We start from the raw sequence: 17968 nt of genomic DNA, 5'->3' as shown, positions 1-17968 counted from the left end.
CTACAGTGGGTACTACTTCGGATTGTCCGGCTTCACGTGTGAATCACGTGAGTTTATTTATATTTCCCCAGTGAAGCTGCAATGACCCAAACAACCACCAGCTGGACCTAAATCCTGAAGCAAACTGAAAATCTTCTGCTTTTAATATAGCCTACCGATATGCTGCTCCAAATGACACGCAGTCTCACGATAAAACTTGAAATTGTTTATGAAGGTGTCTTATTTTATGAAAAGGTATCTGGCTGTTTTGTTCATGTTTGTTTTGCTTTCATTAATGGTTTAGCTCATGAGGTCACGATAGGGACGGAAGTATTTTCTGAGAGGGGGTGCGGACGATGTGAGTGGAGGTCCGGGGGTTTCTCCCCAGGAAAAACAAATAAATGTTGACTGCTAAAAACACCATAGCCTTTCTGTTATTAATGTTATGTTGTGTTATGTTTGTGGAAGCCAAGTCAATGTGATGTCTTGTTAAGTTACAGTATGTGTTTATGTAATGTACGTCTGTTTGTCGTATGTAGTATTCATGTGCATGTCGTAGTGTTGCATTTTCTGTAATGTCAATGATGTTTGCAAATAAAAAAATAAATAAAAATAAAAAAATAAAAACACCATTTTAACACAGGAAGGACAGAAATACCAAAAGAGAAAGTAGTGCCTGTCTGTCTGAACATTACCTACCTGCAATAGGCTAATGTTGCACGTTAACAATGGAGAGAACCTTTCAGAAATTATTTATTGTGCAAATAGGTTAGCAAAATTATGTTTTTGGTGAACGGAGATGCAGATCATCACCCTAATTAATTTGTTTGTGCAACAGCCCGTTCTCCAGTGAGAGTGAAATAAATGTTTTGAAAGCTGTGTCATCGCCATAGGCTATTTGCTAGGATATTTGCTACTATAGGCCTTTCACGTGTCAATTCAAAGACCTGTTATTTCCATTTTTGGATTAGACTAGCCAGTCTCTATGCTGTTTTCATGGACAGCAAGGATCCGCTTCGTTCGTTGTTTTAAATAACGTTGTTTGTTGCTTCTACACACGTCATTTCCAGTGGTTCAGTTTTACTTGTGAAGACGCGCACATACATTGAATGCGGCCGCACCCAACGTCACTGGGGCCGGCTTTACACGACAACGCTCCCGGGTAACTGTCCCCTGTACTGTTCAATGCAAATTATGGGCACTGCACTCCGAAGGAGATTGTTGGTCCACTGTGAGGATTTTCATTGCTGAATAAGTGTCAGGAATTTTGCCCCTTTCTGTTGCGTGTCAAGGCCAAGTGAAAATGTCTATGGCAGGTGATACTGTATAGGCCTTCATATATATATATATATATATACTCATTTTAAGTAGGCCTAAACTGTATATATAAACTCAAACTGTATATATTGCTAATGGCCCAACAGCAATAGACCTACAAGGTGTGGCGTGTGAGCGTCAGAGCAATACAAGGTGTAGCGTGTGACCGTGTGAATGAATTGAAATGCGTGTGTCTCACGCATTGGGCGCCCTGTTTATGCCTATCGATATCTTCATATAGCCAATCTATACAAAATATCAGAAAATGGTTTTGCATTAGGCTTATAGCCTAGCAGATAATAAGACTACCAAATTAATTAAACAAGAAAATTGCATGAGTGTTTCTTTCTCTGATTGGAATTAATGAAACTGAAAGTAGAAAAGGAAAAAAGTGTGAGATTTTGCCAAATTTGGTTTTACTCATTTTGAGTAGGTGTAAACTGTTCGCCAAAGGCCATCATCTCTGGCCTCAGCTTGATAAAAAAGAAGGCTCTGTTTTACTGTAGCCTAGTCTACTGTATGACTTTATCGAGGTGATCTTTAATATCATTTTGTAGCTAACGCCAGTGTTTCTAATGTGTCAACAGTGCCTAATCTAATGCACTGTTGTGCGTTTTAAATATGAAATAAGAAGGAATGTGAGGAGACTGCTAACTTTAGCTAGCCTGGCTAATGCCAAACCTCATCTCATTGAGATGGGGTCTGGGAACTACACATTCATTTTCTCGTATTTGAAACGTGGTTTACAAATGCCGTCTATTGGGCGCTATGATAAAATGCTGAATTCCTTAAATGAATGTCTTTGTGACATAAAAAACTGGATGTCGAACAATTTCCTCCAGTTGAATTCTGACAAAACAGAAGTCCTCATCATTGGATCCCAGCACATAGTGAAACAAATGATACCATCCTTAGGTCCCTTTCAATTTTTAGACTGTGTAAAACCTGTTGCAAAGAATCTTGGTGTCTGGTTTGACAGTAATTTAAGCTTTGAACGTCACATCACAAAGCTCATACAGTCTTGTTTCTATCACCTCAGAAATATTTACGATATTTCTGAGGTGATAGAATCCCACGATTAGTTCCATCTTAACTTTTAAAGACACTGAGACCATTACATGCATTTATTTCTTCACGCCTGGATTACTGCAATAGTCTTTTTTCTTGTCTAAACCAAAAATCTATAAAGAGACTTCAAACTGTTCAGAATTCAGCTGCCCGGCTTCTTACTAAGACAAAGTACTGTAATCACATTACTCCTGTTTTAGCCTCACTGCACTGGCTCCCAGTAAGCTTTAGAATTGATTTTAAGATTCTTCTGATTACTTTTAAAGCTCTACATGGCCTGTCTCCCAACTACATATCTGATGTCCTAGTACCTTATACACCTGTGCGTACTTTAAGATCATCTGGTAGTGGTTTCCTAACTATTCCTAAGGTCAATCTCAAAACTAAAGGGGAGAGAGCCTTTAGTGTCAGGGCACCTAGGCTCTGGAATGACCTGCCTGATGAAATCAGGTCAGCCAAGTCAGTATGCTCTTTTAAATCCCTCCTTAAAACTCATCTTTACAAGCAAGCCTTCCTTAGTTTTGTTTAAGTAATATAGTTTTATTTCAGTGTCAAGTTTTATTTCAGTATCCTAAGTTTTATTTCAGTGTCAAGTTTTATTTCAGTAGGTTTTATTTCAGTGTAAGTTTATTTTCCTTTTTCAAATTTATGTTAAGTTCTAATTGAATTAATATATATGATTTGATTGTTATATTATTATGTCTTATTTGCATTTTCATTTATGTTGATATTGTACAGCACTTTGTAACTTTGTTTTGAAAAGTGCTATATAAATAAAGATTATTATTATTATTATTATGAATGTCTATCAAATGCGTCTTTATGTTAGCCTGACAAGCCAGATCCACATCAAGATATTGTCATGAGCCCTCTCACTCCACCGGGTTACCACCTTAAGTGGTTTCCATTATCTTCCACTCTGCTCACCACTCTCTCTACTCAGCCTAACTAGCTCCACCTGTCCCTGCTCTGCTCTGCTCTAATTACTCTGCCAGCTGCGCTGCATTACCCACTAACCTCTCCCAGTATTTAAAGCCCTGTCTTTCAGCTCTCCTTTGTCAGATCGTCTGCAAAGCTCACACCCGGAACCTGTTTGCTCGCGCTTCTGGCGCACTCTTGTTTTGTGACCCCGGACCTGCCTGAATCTTGGATTCTCTTCTGCCCCAGAAAACCAGACCTGCTTTCTGCCGTAACGACTCCTGACTACTCTTCGATCCCGGTAACTCTGACCAGCCTTCTGCCTTGCTACGAATTTGGATTTCCCTTGAACTGTACTTCTGCCTCGTTTCATCCGCCCTGTTGTGTCTGTGTCCCCCCCCCCCCCCCCAGGACTTCCGGACCACCCACCACCGGCGTCATAGGACGCATCGCTGCCACTGGGGGGGGCACAGTCACAGCACATTGGACGGAACCCCTGTATCCCTGTTATTCCCGGTAACCCCAGGAGCCTTCACTCACTCCCTACTTCCCTTTTCCCTTAAGTTTAATAAACTTTCTGGTGTGACGCAATTGTGGTCCTCTGGTCGTCTGTCTGAACCGTGACAGATATAGGGTCTAGGAACTTACCATTGGCACTGCTCAATCCTAGGGACGGAATAAACAGTTGTCTAACAAATTTCCTCTGCACGCAATAGGATAGCGCTACAACTCATGAGTCCCATGCATTTTCCCAGCAGCGGAGCTAGTTGTCTAGTTGATCAAACTTTTGCCAATTTAAAAAAAGCTTAAAGGACAATTCCGGTGTGATATTGACCTAAAGTGTGTTGAAACATGATACCGAGTGTGAACGTATGTCTCATAGCTCATCTCGGCTTGTCCCCTGCACTCAGAAATCTGGCGCTAGTTAGCCGATGCTACTAACAGTTTTTCGATGGGGGTGCCTCAGGCATCGGCCTAGCCATGCAAATAAATCACTGTTTTACACCATTTACGAGGCTCAAAGTAGCTCCATACTTCATTGGTAGACTTCCGAGGGCCTTGACATTTAAAACGAGACATTGAGAACTTTGAAAAAGCACTGGTAGTTTATTTACAAGACAATTTATACAGACAGTACCTTTAAGAAGTTTACCGTTCGCCGCCATCTTGAATTTAGTCACGATAAGTTGAGCGACGAGTATGAATGAACAGGTATGATAACGGATCAGATTCCAAAAATAATTCCGTGGAAATGCATGGATACCAGTAACTGTGTCAAGGCCCTCGGAAGTCTACCAATGAAGTATGGAGCTACTTTGAGCCTCGTAAATGGTGTAAAACAGTGATTTATTCAAAGGCCGCTGTTCGCCAGCAGCAGCATCCATCTTTGTTTTCAAGTAGCAGGAAATTCACGTGGAACCGTCGGCGACTCTATACACCAGTGTCTCCCAAACTTTTTTTCTGGAGACCCACTTTTTTTTTTAAAAACGACAGACCATTGCGACCCAATTCACTTTAGATCTAACATGCAACCACCAAATACTGCCCAAATTGTTGATGTTTTAGGCCATGGCTTCTCAAACTTTTCTATGTTGGGCCCCTTCAAACCATTCTACAATGGATCAGTAAAGATCAGAAAAGATCAGTTTTAATGCGCATCCGAGAGTTTGGGGATATTCTCATTTCTCGCATGCTACGAGTCACTCTCAGCATAATAAGCTGTTCCTGAATTTCTAAAGAGAGATGTTAGTCTACGTTGCGTTGTAGACATGGATCCATAACACCGTGGACGTTGATTCCGAATTTCCGATGTAAACATAGCCTATGCAAATAACTCAAGTCGTTATATTGTAGCCTAATTGTGGAGGTTTCTTTATTTGGAATTGAAATCCGCATTTTCCACATTTTTTTAAATTGTGATTGTTTGTGCTAAGGCTGTATTGGTGTTGTGATAGGCTATGTTGTAAGACTGTGAAATGAATAAGTATCAGAACAAGAGGCTTTTGCGCAATAGGTGAAGAATACAGAAAGATGAACGACAATGCGCCTTTAGGCTACTGTAGTGGAGTTCGTGAGATGGAAAACGTCAGGAAAACGGCGTTTAAAATGTCCATTTAAAAGGTACCCTAATATAATGCACTGTTGTGCATTTTAAATCAGAAATAAGGAGGAATGTGGGGAGGCTGCTTTTAACTGTAAAGAGTGCATCTTCAATCGAAACTATCAATAGCATAATGTCCGGTCTATGGATAGCCTTTGATTTGATCCAGTCAGTCTCCGGTCCAACTCACATACGTGGGCACACACTTGACCTGGTTCTATCGTATGGTTTTGACGTTAATGATCTGAACATTGTCTCCACCTGTATTTCTGATCATATGCCAATTGTCTTTCACGTGAATCCCAGGTCTTATTAAGAAAAGCCGTCCTCCACCACGTTATTCACGTGTTATTAACAACATGACGATAACCAATTTTGCTAGTGTTTTCAAGTCTGCCCCTTCTACCATCATTCTTGAGAACCCTCTAAATGATCCCAGCCCAGATTGGCTTGTAAATGTTTTCAACACCTCCTGTCAGTTGATTCTTGATTCTTTAGCCCCGCTTAAATGCATTAGACCTAGAGCCAAACCACAACCTTGGTTTAATGACACCACCAGAATGCTCAGAAGGGCTGAGAGAAAATGGAAGAAAGATAAGCTGCAAATATCTTATGACTGTTTTAAACACTCCCTAACTGTGTTTCAGAAGGCTGTTAAATCTGCTAGAGAGAAATATTTTGCTGATCTTATAGCTAAACATAGTCACCAGCCTAAGGTTCTTGTCAGCAGTTTAAAATCCTTAATCAGTCCCAAGGAAACTGCAAATACTGCTCCTTCTTTGAACTGTGGTAATTTCCCTGATTTCTTTGTTAACAAAGTTTCTAATATACGTGACCAAGTATCTACGTTTGATGCACATGTATATCTAGAAACTTCTCCAGTGCTCAGTCTCATTACTTAGCTTTGTACCCATTTCCTTGTCACACCTGAAACCAGTTAACTTGTGTTCCCTCTTTTGTTCTCTAAGGCCCCCTGTTTCACACATAGCCTATACACACCATTCTCCCTAAGGCCCTCAATGTCTCTCACACACACACACAATTTTTAATTAAGTATTTAATCTAAAACCCTCCTCTTATCCACTCAACTGTATTCCACCAAGGGTGGTGAAAGGCATTTGAGAGTGTGGGTCCCTCCATCCTCTCTATTATCAATTCATCACTTATCTCTGGCCAAGTACCAACTCATTTTAAACATGCAATAGTGCAGCCCCTGCTTAAAAAATTGCCCTTTCTTTCTAAAATCCTAGAAAAGGTTGTCTTTGAACAACTCCAATCCTTTCTATCAGAGAATGAGATGTTAGACATCTTCCAGTCTGGATTCCGACCTAAACACAGCACGGAATCTGCTTTAATTAAAGTCACTAACGACTTGTTACTATCTGTGGATGCAAAAAACTGTGCATTACTTATGCTGCTAGATCTTAGCACCGCCTTTGACCCTGTAGATCACTGCATTCTTTTAGAGCGCCTTGAGCACTGGGTTGGAATTTCAGGTACTGCACTGAAATGGTTTGCCTCCTTCTTAGAGGGAAGAACCTTTTCAGTTTCTTTCATTGATACTTCATCTTCATCTGCCCCCTTATCTTATGGTGTTCCACAGGGATCAGTGCTTAGTTGTATTTTATTCTCACTGTACATGTTGCCACTCAGTCAAATTATGAAAAAGCACGGTATATCCTATCATTGCTATGCGGATGATACACAACTGTATCTCCCATTTAAAAGAGATTAAACAATGGATGTCGACCATTTTTTTAAAACTGAATGAATCCAAAACAGAAATTCTATTTTTTGGTTCACATGAAGCTGCAAATAATGCAATTAGTGAACTAGGGTCTTTTGCCAGATATGTATAACCTTATGCAAGAAATCTTGGCTTTCTACTTGACCCTGATTTTAAATTTGAGAAACAGATTAATGCTGTTGTCAAGTTATCTTTTTACCACCTTAGAATCTTAAGTAAAGCCAAAACTATGTTTTCTTTCAAAGACTTTAAGATACTGATTCATGCCTTTATTTCATCCCGCCTGGACTACTGTAACTCCCTTTATTTTGGTGTCACTCAGTCCACTCTATCCCGACTTCAGATGGTGCAAAATGCAGCTGCAAGGCTGCTCACCAAGTCTAAAAAGACACAACATATTTCTCCAGTTTTGAAATCTCTGCAATGGCTACCAGTGAAATTTAGAGTAGAGTACAAAATTCTTCTTTTTGTCTTTAAAGCTTTAAATGAACAAGCTCCCCAATACCTAAGTGAGCTTGTACTTCCACTGCCCTCCCAGAACTCTGAGGTCATCAGATAAACTACTGCTCTCAGTACCAGAGTCGTCTAAAAAATAAAGGTGACCGTGCTTTTTCAGTAGCTGGGCCCAAGTTGTGGAACAACCTCCCTTTTCACATTAGATCTACAACAACTATTGGTGCTTTTAAAGCCAAGTTAAAAGAACATAATGCTATTAATGGCTTTTAAATGAATTGTGGAATGTAATTATAGGCTATATATATGTACATATTATTTTAGTTTTATTTTCCTGTTGTGCTTTTTTTTTGTGTGTGTCTTGATTCATTTTGTCTTATATTATCTATTTATTTATCTTTTTTTTTTTTTTTTTTTTTTTAGCACTTTGGTCAACCACAGGTTGTTTTAAATTGTGCTATATAAATAAACATGACTATGACTATGGATATTTGCTTCGTTGTTGACCGCGCGGTCTTTGAGATTTCAAATGACACGTTTTAGTTTTTTAGCCACTATAAGGCTTTTAGCGCAGCCACGTTCACCGATGTGGTTGCTTTACACACTAGTTTTTTGTCCTTCTTGCTCGCGTTTCTTACACTCAAAGAACTCAAGGGGTTTGTCTTGAAGTGTAGGACGCTTGGACTCTAGATGCCGAATTAGCTTTGATGGTTTCATTGCTTCGTTTGACAACTTATCGCCAAATACCACACATAAAGGACTTGGTGCATGCGAGTCACCGGTCTCTGCGAAACCATATTTTAAATATGAATCGTCATATTTCGTATTGAATGACCCCTTCTTTTTCTTTGAGGTATCTGGCTCACCATCGTCAGTGGGTATTATTGCGAATGTGACATTATTGCGAATTAAATTGAGTTTATTTAGTTTGCATGCATTTTTTTTTTTTTAAACTCTTGTCGTAGGCTACGGCCCGGTTAGGTTGGGGACCGCTGTACTAGACTACCCTGGCTGCAAATTACATTTGCTGCTGCTAGGGTGCATCTAGATTTCGAGGCTATCTGTACCATAACCATGTATCATAACCGCTTTGGTGTGTCGTCATCGTCTTGCTGTCCCCCCTCCATTCTGTGATTGGTTCCTTCGTTGAGGTGAAAACAAAGTCCATGGAATCCAGGTTGCCTAGCAGCGTGAATAAAATCGCCTGCGTTTGGGAAAAACTGCTGTAAGCTACAGAAATATTGTTTCATTTTGCGAGTGATATATCCACGCTCTGGCGTCCCCTCTGTGACATGTTCGCCCCCCAGTTTTAGAGCTATTCTAAATGCAAAAATGCACGGAGGGAGTTATGACAAAACTGACTGTTAACAAACTAGGTGTAACAAGCTGTTACCCTACTAACACATGACGTAAATGGAACGTTACATTTTGGTCCTATTTAGGTAAGTTGCTACGTTACCTTCAGCAGACGTTTGGTAGACGTTTATCCATGGTCCCATAATAACGTTGTACTCAAGACTTGTCATGTAACGTTTCAGGAACGTTCTGAATTACAACATAACATGGCGAATGGGGAACGTTTTGCTACGTTCCAAGAACGTTATAAAAGCACCTTGCTGGAGCTCTGATTGTAGGAGCAGGTTGATTCCAGTAGATGGCAGCATTTTTGTCATGAGTCTAGAGAGACCGTGCGACCATGTTTGCTGTAATGAATGACCCAGTTTAGAAAATCTCCTATAAACTTTTAATCGAGCAATAGTTTAATTAAAAGAGAGCTTCTGTCATTTTCAAACCTGGACCTTTTTTCCCCCATCTACTTTTATTTAAATGAGTGGTGGGATTTTCAATATTTGCAATTACTGCAAATACTGTACATGTTTATATAGTTCATACTAAATATCCATATTTATTCAGTTTTTCTGTAATATATTCTGTCATACACCTGTAATATATTCTGTCATACACCGCATATATCTTTATTGTTCTTACTACTACTGTAATGGCACTGCCACTACATTGCACATATCTGTACATGTTGTTAATGTATGAATATTACATAGCCATATTTATTCTGTTCTTATAAGGTAACTGCTAATACACTGCACATACTTCTATTTAGTTTATATACTCTAAACCACCTAAAAACAACTGTATGCTAGTGTCTACACTGCACTATATATTTTTGTCCTGTCTATGCACCACCTACTTTGTATATCACATTGCACTTTTCTGCTTTTTTGCACTTCTGGTTAGACGCAAACTGCATTTTGTTGTCTCTGTACTTGTATTCTGCACAATGACAATAAAGTTGAATCTAATCTAATCTTTATTTTGTAGCGTGACTTTACAATATGAAGATGTGATAATAATTAATAACTAGAAATGCAATTCCAAGGAATTACCAGTGCATGAAAATGCTTAAGTTGTGATGTAAAATATCATGTATAGTTAAAACAGATAATACAGAGATGGTTACTACGGTGATGCTAGGATAGACATGGTGGTTGCATAGCTTAATAAAAGTTGATAGTTTAAAAGTAGACTGTTTAAAAGCTGAATGTAGATAGTTTAAAAGTTGTTGACAGACTGGAAGTTTAATGAATGTTGATATTCAAATAGTTTAATGGCTGTGTATAGGTAGATATTTGACGATAACTGAAAGTTGGAATGGCTCTAATGTTTGCTAGCAGTTATGCTAAGATTTTTAACTATGCTAACCATGCTACTTAGTTAACTTAACTAACGTTTTCTAGCAGTTTTGCTAAACATGCTAACTATGTTAACCATGTGACTTAGCTAACCTAGCTTATCATTTTTAGTAGTTATGCTAACTATGCTAACTAGCATGATAACAATGTTAACATGCTAACTATGTTAATTATGTGACTTAGCTAACCTAGCTAATCATTTTAGTAGTTATGCTAAAAAATGCTAACTAGCATGTTAACATGCTAACTATGCTAACCATGTTACTTAGCTAATCATTTTTAACAGTTTTGCTAAAAAATGCTAACTAACATGCTAACATGATAGCTAAGTAACATGGTTAGCATAGTTAACTTAGCTAATTATTTTTAGCAGTTTTGTTAAAAATGCTAACTAGCATGCTAACATGCTTTAACAGTGAAATATTGTAGTGAGGACTTTTATTTTGAAACAGTTTTTTGGCAGAGGAAGCAGTTGAACAGGATGTGTAGTCTTAATAAGGCCAGTTTGTATGCTTAAAGCCTGGCCTGAACACCTGCCATAGGATTCTAATTGCTTAACGGCCGTATTATGATGTCACAATCAGCAATGTTAAGTCTATGGGGATTTTTAAAAAGTTTTTCTTTAATAGTTTAAAAAGTATAAAAGTTTCAAAGTTGAAAAGACATAGCAGCTTGGTCCGTTTGAATACCTACGTTACAAAGTTTGAACGAAGTTTCTAAGTTAAACTGTTCAAGAGAAATTGCGTACGGAAAAAGTGGTAAGCGCAATAATAATAATAAGTTGTTGTTGTTGTTGCCTTGGAAGGACAGTACAGTGCATTTTCATGCACTGTAATAAGAATCATAATTTACTAGTGTAGTCAGTTAAACACGTTATTAACGGCGTTAACTAAACCTATTTTAACGGCGTCAATTTTTTTTATCGCGAGATTAACATTCTTTTTGGTGTAACAAACTTTGTAGTTATTTCACATGCTGTTGCAACAACTAGTAAGGTTAAACGCAACTACAACACCACACCAGATCTAGCTAGACCGGATGGAATGGAACGTTGTATGTGCTGCACGTACACGACCCCTTTTAGGGGAAAGATGACTGATACTGTATAATGGAAATCTATGCTGCATCAAAGTGGGGAGCGAAAAGGGCTTATAATAAACTTACTAAATCTTGAAACAAACGTGAATAAAAGGCACAAAATAAGGTTGGTGTAAGAGTTACCTGTGTGTTTATGGGATTAATGTGATGATGTTCCTATGTTTTGCTCTTTCCAGTTTACTAACAGGAGTGTCACGAATGTATCGCACAGGCTCAAACTGCCCGTGGCTGACTATAATTAAGTTCAGCAAGCTTAACTTTACATGTCATAACATTAACTAAACATAAGTCACACATTCAATCTATCACTTGTAATATGAACGTAGCCTATTTCCTACAACTAGGTGAGATACTTGGCTATGTTATACTGAAGTTCCACAGTTAGCTAGCCAGCAAGCTAACCGTTTTGCATGGAATATTATGGTAAGTGTGGCTACATGCTAAATGTGTACAATACATGCATGGGGTATTGCAAACGAATTAGGTTGGTAATGTACATCGTTTCGACATGAGCAAGTTACATAAAGATAATTCTTCATAACTGCCTTGTTAGTAAAAAGATTTAATGTCCTGTGAATTTATAACTAGATGTAACGTCAATGTGTGATTACTAGCTATCTTTCCCATTGGATCAATGATATAATGTTAACATGTTTTCCGCTAAAACGGGGCGTGATGCAGATTAAATGTATCTTTATGATGATGCGCTGTTAGTAGGCTAGGCTACGTAAAGGCATGCTGCACACACTTGGTTGGGCTTACGAGCCGGCCAAAGAGTAGTAGCCTAGGCTGACGCATTAGTTGTGTGCCGCCAAAGATTTTATCACAGTCACTTGTTCTGCTATCAACATTCCTCTTTGGCTGCTACTATTTGCGATGCACTCTGCTTTCGACATTCATTTACATTAGATTCCATTCTTTTCAATACATCTCCGTACACCAGCATTGCACTTTGCCGCCGTGTAAATCACGATTCAGTTATCCAGTGTTTGCCTGTTAAAAACTTCGGCGTTTATGTGTGTGACAGTGCAAGTGACAGTGCACCATAGACTGTAGGCCTATAAAATGGCAATGCTCTCATGTTGAAAAGTTCCTTATTTTCAACTGAACTCAAAGATAATGAATATAGTATGAATATAATATTTTCTGTTTGTTATGCCTTTATAATGTGTTTAGGCCTACATTTTGTGCATGCACTTCTGCGGTAGCATTTATTTCAGTGTATATCAGCTATATTTCTGAAGAATATATTGTGTTGCCTCAGGTCTGCTGCACATCTTTTGAAATTTGATTTGAAATAATCAAATAGACCTACTACATCTTAAAGTTAAGTAAAGTAACTTGCTTTGCTTCCATTTGAATCCCAATCAAGATACACAATAATTGCTTTATTGTTAATATGGACTCCTGGAAAGTTCAGAAATGCAAAATAATAGAATTTTAATCATATGATAAAATATGTGATTAATCGTGATTAACTAGGAATTCAGCGATTAATCGTGATTTAAAAATTTTAATCGTTTGACAGCACTATAATTTACTATTAAAATATTTTTAGTCATATAACTGCTTAAATCCAGCTTGTTCTAAAACAAATAAAAATGTGCAAATGCTGCAAGGTAATGATAGACAATCAGTGTGAAACAAGTTAGACTTATAATGTTTAAAAACTTAGAAGCTTAGAATTGAAGTGTGTTTTCTTAATTTAAAGCATAAATTGTTTTTTGCTAGAAAAACCTGTTTTAATTTTGCTTAAATTTAGTTTTTCTTAAACATGAAAGAAAGTTTGCTTATGAAACTTAAAGCGTTTTGCTCAGACTTAATAGACAGGTTATCTGCTGGAAACATTAGGCCTAGTTTTTGGTCAAAGTTTTCTCCATGGATTCCTGATCAGAACCCCTTTTGGAACAGATTAAAACTTGGGACATGTTGAATTTTGTCCAAAAATCCAATATGGTCGCCGTATTCCAAAATGGCACATTTTTACACACTTTTTGCTATGCTATGGGGACATTTCCGGTAAAAACAGTGTCATTTTAGCAAAAAACTGTCCTTTTCTATCAAATACATGTTTACTGAATGATTTAAAAACCCTAAGTATTTTTCTAACAATTTTAAAGCATTAAAATTATAATTTTGTCAAATATTAGAAATCATCAAATTTCCTTCAAACATAAACCTCTTACAGGTTAAATACAGTTCAAATAAATTGGGTACCTTAACTTAAACAGATTAAAACATGGCATTTAGACATTTTCCCAAAAACTCAATATAAATTCAATAATATCCCCAAAATGGTGAATTTTTGGGCCTACACTTTTGGCTAAGCTAGAGTTTTTTTCCCTATTAAAAACATTTTGACAAATGTTGATTGATATAAGAAACAAGATAGTTCCATAAAGGTGATGGAATTCTATTCTATTCTATTATTATATTAATAATAATAATAGTAATACTTAGAGCTGCTGGGAGAAAATGACGTAAATCCAGAGATTCTCAAAAAAGACATTCTATCAGAGCAAGATTGAGAGCACAGCTGACAGTAGAAAACTTTTTTCAACTTTCAAGTCTCTTCTCAATCCTCCACCAGTTATTCAGCTACTTCACTGTCAGCAGATGACTTTGCAAAATGTTCATGATAGTTGCTTAAATAAGTGCTCAGTTTAATGAGCCCATTAGGAGAGCTTTGCCCTGTGAGTTGTTGGACTCTTTCTCTCCTCTTGATGAAGAAGAGGTTTCTCTACTGCTTCAACAAAGTCATCCAACAACATGTTCCTTCTTTTAAACAGGCAAGGGTTAAGTCTTTGCTAACAAAAAGTACACTTCATACAATTGATGAAGAACTACAGACCTGTCTCCCTTCTTCCTTTCTTGTTGGCTTTGGAGGAAGTGTTCTTCAAGCAAGTCTATCAGAACAACCTGCAACCTGCAGTCTGGTTTCAAGAGGTCATTCTACTGAAATTGCTCTGTCTGTGACTGAAGCATTGAGAGTAGCTAATGTAACCTATGTTGTGTTTAACCTACGTGGTTCAGCCCTGCACACGCCCGGACTCAAACCTTCAGTCTAGTATAATTAATACTGATGACTGAGCAGACTCCTGATTTGAGTCTGCTCAGTCAGTATTAACTAGAAAATGTAATTTCGAGGAAATTTCCAGTGCATGAAAATATAAACATATTGTATATTAACATAAAATGCAAAACAAACTTTTATTTGATAACAGTTGGCAGAAGTCATAGTTGATAACAACTGACAGTTGATATGGCTGAACAGTTAAATAGTTGAGTAGTTTAAATAGTTAAATTATTTAATAGTGAATTATTGTAGTGAGGACATTTATTTTGAAAAAGTTGTGGGCAGAGGAAATAGTTGAACAGGATCTGTAGAGCCATATTGTATGTTTAAAGCCTGAGACAGAGTATATAGTTTAAAAGTTTAAATATAGATAGTGTAATGGATGTTGATAGACAGAAAGTTGAATGGATGTTGATAGGCAGATTGTTTAATGGATGTTGATGGGATAGTTTAATGGGTAGATGAGTGATTGGTTTGAAGAGGATGAATTGATAGAAAGTTGGATGGAATGTGCCTTATATCCTTGTAGAATGGAGATACACAGAGAGAGTTGGCCTAATTGAGCAGAAAGCAGTTGATACAGGTGCAATCAGTTCAACTAGCTTTTTGATGGGACCTAGTTGAGCAGCTGGAAGTTGATACAGGTGCAAATCAAGTTAATTAGCCCATTATGATGTCATAGTCCCCATACAAAGTCTATGGGGAAAAATAAGCTTGTTTTTTTAATTAATATCTCAAAAAGTATAAAGTTTACAAAAGTGAAAAATACATTCCTCAAGTCTCCTTTTCAAGACCTACGTTACAAAGTTTGAACGAAGTTTATACGTTAAACGGTTGAAGCTGAATTAGACGCAGAAATTTGGTGGGAAGAATAAGAAGAAGAAGAAGAAGAAGAAGAAGAGGACTTCGGATAACAGAACAGTGCATTTTCATGCACTGTAATTATACTAGACTTAACTGAAGCCTTTGATACTGTAAACCATGACATTCTCCTTTCTACACTGTCTGAACTGGGAATTTCTGGGAAAGATCTTGACTGATTTGAATCCTACCTTAAAGGGCGTTCTTTCAGTGTGTCTTGTATCAAAGTATCATGACCTCACCACAGGTGTGCCTTAAGGATCAGTATTAGGGCACTATTTACCCCACTTCCTTGGGTGAGACAATTTGCTCCCATGGATTTGACTATCACTGCTATATGCGGATGACTTTACCTGTCTTTACCACCTGAGGTCTGTTTCCCATCAGATTTATGCATGCCTGATATTTCAGTCTGGATGACAGACCGACACCTTCAACTTAATCTCTCAAAAAAGTTTTTGGTGTATCCAGCTAAAACAGCTATTTCCCCAACAGATTACCATCCAGCTTGACTCCTCTTCATTGACCCCAACTAGATCGGCACATAACTTTGGCGTCATAATTGATGACCAACTTAATTTCTTTGAGCATGTAGCCTGAATTGCAAAATCATGGTTAGTCCTTTACAACATTAGGAAGATCAGATGTTATCTGATACAAGATTCCACACAACTTCTTTTGCAGGCCATGGTTATCTCCAAACTAGACTATTGTACACTGCTCAAAATAAACTAGAAAATGTAATTTCGAGGAAATTACCAGTGCATGAAAATATAAATATACTGTATATTAACATAAAATGCAAAACAAACTTTTATTTGGAAACAGTTGGCAGGAGTCATAGTTGATAACAACTGACAGTTGAAATGTCTAAACAGTAAATAGTTGAGTAGTTTAAATAGTTAAATTATTTAATAGTGAATTATTGTAGTGAGGACATTTATTTTGAAACAGTTGTAGGCAGAGAAAATAGGAACAGAATCTGTAGTCTTAATAGAGCCAGATTGTATGCTTAAAGCCTGAGACAGAGTATATCGTTTAAAAGTTGAATTTAGATAGTGTAATGGATGTTGATAGACAGAAAGTTGAATGGATGTTGATAGGCAGATTGTTTAATGGATGTTGGTGGATAATTTAATGGGTGGATCAGTGAATGGTTTGAAGAGGATGAATGGATAGAAAGTTGGATGGAATGTGCCTTATATCCTTGTAGAATGGAGATACACAGAAAGCAGATCAACTGATTGCACCTATATCAACTGCAGAAAGCAGTTGATATAGTTGCAATCAGTTTAACTGGCCCTTTGATGGGTCCTAGTAGTGAGCAGCTGGAAGTTGATACAGGTGCAAATCAAGTTAATTAGCCCATTGTGATGTCATCAGCCCATGTTAAGTCTATGGGGAAAAATAAGCTTGTTTTTTATTAATATCTCAAAACGTATAAAGTTTACAAAAGTGAAAAATACATTCCCCACGTGTCCTTTTCAAGACCTACGTTACAAAGTTTGAACGAAGTTTCTACGTTAAACGGTTAAAGCTGAATTAGATGCAGAAATTTGGTGGGAAGAATAAGAAGAAGAAGAAGAAGAAGACTTCGGATAACAGAACAGTGCATTTTCATGCACTGTAATAAAGGAACACTTGTTCATAGTAGTATAGCATCAAGTCGACCAAACTTGTAAGCTATTGGTCTGGTCAGTTACATAACAGAGGTGGTTGTGAATCAGTTTCACCTGCTTTGGTGTAATCAAAGTTAACAACAGGTGCACTAGAGGGGCAACAATGAGACGACCCCCAAAACAGGAATGGTTTTACAGGTGGTGGCAACTGATAATTTTTCGATCTTCATCCTTCTTGATTTTTCACAAGTTTCCCATTTAGGTAGGGTCAGTGTCACTACTGGTAGCATAAGCCAGTACCTGGAGCCTACAAAGGTTGCACAGGTAGTCAAACTTCTCCAGAATGGCACACCAATACGTTCCATTGCCAGGAATTCTGTGTCTCCTAGCGCAGTGTCAAAGAGATTCCTGAAGACAGGCAGTTGCTCTAAGAGAGCTGTGCAGTGTGGTAGAAGATCCTTTACCCAGCAGCAGGACCAGTATCTGCTCCTTTGTGCAAGGAGAAAGAGTAGGAGCCCTGCCAAAGCCCTACAAAATGACCTCCAGCAGGCCACTGGTGTGAATCTCTGACCACACTGTCAGAAACAGACTTCATGAGGGTGGCCTGAGGGCCCGATGGCCTCTAGAGGGGCCTGTGCTCACTGCTAAGCACTGTGGAGCTCAGTTGCCATTTGCCATAGAATACAAAATTGGCAGGTCCGCCATTTGCGCCCTGTGCTTTTCACAGATGAGAGTTGGTTCACCCTGAGCACATGTGACAGACATGAAAGGGTCTGGAGATGTTGTGGAGAACACTTTGCTGCCTGCAACATCATTCAGTATGACCGATTTGGTGGTGGGTCAGTGATGGTCTGGGGAGGCATACCCTTGGAGGGACACACAGACCTCTATGGGCAAGTCAACGGCACCCTCACTGCTCTAAGGTATCAGGATGAATCTTCAGACCCATTGTCTGACCCTGTACTGGTGCAGAGGCCCCTGGGTTCCCCCTGGTGCACAACAATGGCAGGCCACATGTGGCAA

The 17968-nt window shown here is 38.2% G+C and overlaps 1 protein-coding gene across 1 annotated transcript in view; it reads right to left on the bottom strand.

The window, feature by feature from the left end:
• Positions 1 to 17968, bottom strand: part of LOC121681487 (transient receptor potential cation channel subfamily M member 1-like) — a 196737-nt gene that overhangs the window by 72765 nt on the left and 106004 nt on the right. The gene's annotated exons all lie outside the window — the stretch shown is intronic.

Source organism: Alosa sapidissima, chromosome 14 (genome assembly GCF_018492685.1).
Source record: "Alosa sapidissima isolate fAloSap1 chromosome 14, fAloSap1.pri, whole genome shotgun sequence".
Lineage (NCBI taxonomy): Eukaryota > Metazoa > Chordata > Actinopteri > Clupeiformes > Clupeidae > Alosa > Alosa sapidissima.
Note: the sequence above shows the minus strand (reverse complement) of the source record. Positions and strands in the feature narration are given on the sequence as shown.